Source organism: Haplochromis burtoni, unplaced genomic scaffold (genome assembly GCF_018398535.1).
Source record: "Haplochromis burtoni strain Fernald_Lab_line unplaced genomic scaffold, NCSU_Asbu1 Contig_5171, whole genome shotgun sequence".
Lineage (NCBI taxonomy): Eukaryota > Metazoa > Chordata > Actinopteri > Cichliformes > Cichlidae > Haplochromis > Haplochromis burtoni.
Genome location: NW_024587532.1, coordinates 1 through 2083, shown reverse-complemented (window position 1 = coordinate 2083; position 2083 = coordinate 1). Strand labels below are relative to the sequence as shown.

Here is a 2083-nt window from a genome sequence, read left to right as displayed (position 1 = left end):
AACTGACTGAAATGAGAGAAAGACTGAGTGTGAGACTTTGATATTAGATAAAATGAATATTGACAAAGTTTACCTTTACGTACAGAATCAAAATATTTTAAAAAATTGCAATAATATCGTATCGTGGGATGTATGGTGATTCCCACCTCTAACATATATATATAGTCCAACAGCACACAGTTCAACGTCCGGGCAACAAATCCTTTCTTTAATTGTTATGTGGGCAGCCACCGTCCGGTTATATCACACTGTGCAGATATGTGAACTGATAGCTTCATCAAGCAGGTGGTGGCCAATGAGTATCAGAGTGTTCGCTCTGGCATAACTGATCCACATGACTTTGCTTTTGGCAGCACTGATCCGCAGTCCTATCTTTGACGCTTCATTTTCTAGCATGGCGGTCACAAATGGAGCGTTGAGTAGATCCAACCAGCGCAATGTCATCCGCAAAATCAAGATCTGCAATTTGTCGTCCGTCATGTCCTTGGACTCTATGCTTGCCATCCCGCAGTGTACGCTGCATGATGAAATCCACAACCAGTACAAACAGGAATGGCAAAATAACGCAGCCTTGTCACACTCCCGTCTTGATCTCGAACGAGTCTGAAATCCCACTATTAGTACAGACGCAGTGACTAGACTCATGGCAGATGTTTCTTAGGTGGGTAAACAAACATCTCCAGGATGCTGTAGGACCTGGTTATTCTCCAGATCATTTCTCGATGCAACGCAAAAGTGTTTCTTTCAAACACTTTTGTAAAGTCTATGAATTTATGACATAAAGAGGTGCTAAAGTTTCTGCTAGACTTCATAGCTAGATAATTATGTTTTTGCTCAAAACCCTTTTTTTTAAGTTCACCTGTTTATTTTTTGTTGTTGCAGGAAGCAAACTGGAGAATATTCAGTTTTATATGACAATTGCACTCATAGCAGTTATAATATTTGCTGCTGTGATGGTCGTGATAGGTTTCATAGTAAACACTGTGGCTCGTCGGCTAGCAGAGGTAAGTTTGTTTCATCTTTAATTCTGAACTGTTTCCTCTGCTGTGAGTTACATCATTGTTTCTTTGTCTTTCTTGTCTCAAATCTACAGAGCAAGAAAGGAGACCAGATCCAATGCAAATCAAACCACACACAATCTTCTCTTTAAAGTATTTGTGGGAATGTGTTTTATGATCTTTCACTGATTCCACCAAATACAACTTGCAGAGATTTTAAACCCACTGTAGATATGTTCTCCCTCTGGCCCTTCACTTTTTCCCTTATTAGATCGTTTTTCTAAACCAAATATATCTTTAAAGTACAAGCTTACATGATTGTCAAACAATTACTGCACACTAATGTTTTCCTGTGTGTGTGTCGCATGAATTTACTGCACCTGAGCATCATCAGCTTAACTGTGAGCTCAGAGAAAACATACAATATTTTACTCTGGATGTAGCCTGTATACAGATTTTTATGAGGCTTCATTTAACTTATTTTCAGCTCTGAATGCTTTCGGCAGATTTAAAGCACATGCTGGATTCATGTATTTCAATATAAAGCCTGAATTTCTTATGAAGATGCTGAATATCATTAACCTTGATTTAAACTAAATTCCAGCAGGTAAACAGACAACAACAGCTGCCTTTTGCATCATGTGTATTTTTTATTTTTTTTTTCATTTGTGTCCAGCAAAGAAGTGACAGCAGTAAAATTCATCATATTTGTTGTGAAACAACTTTTTTCTTTGATCTTATCTCATGAGTTTCTGAAAAAAAGTTTTCTTATAGAAATGTATTTACAATATGTACTCATTAAAATCATCAATCGAGACATGACTCTCTGTGTTGTAAGAACTATCAGAAAGGAGAAAATCCCTCTACAAAACTCACAGTAAAACATTTACTATAAAACTCAGAGCATGGAGAACTGTGAACTGGTGGATAAGGTTCATTTCCTGTCACTGCTAACACTTAAGTTCATACAAGGTGTTCTGTCCTTATTGTGCCTCCCTTTGCCCAACTTGGCAGACAGCTAATGGCTTCAATGAACATTGGAGACAGAATTAAGTTTAAGGCTTTTACTTTGTCAATAGTTTCAT

The 2083-nt window shown here is 37.5% G+C and overlaps 1 long non-coding RNA gene across 1 annotated transcript; it reads left to right on the top strand.

Annotated features, from left to right (window-relative positions):
• The first annotated feature begins 12 nt into the window (after positions 1-12).
• LOC121814019 lies at positions 13-1752 on the top strand. The gene is made up of 2 exons (XR_006054016.1): positions 13-1004; positions 1094-1752. It is a non-coding gene; the product is annotated as an uncharacterized LOC121814019 (long non-coding RNA).
• The last annotated feature ends 331 nt before the right edge of the window (positions 1753-2083 follow it).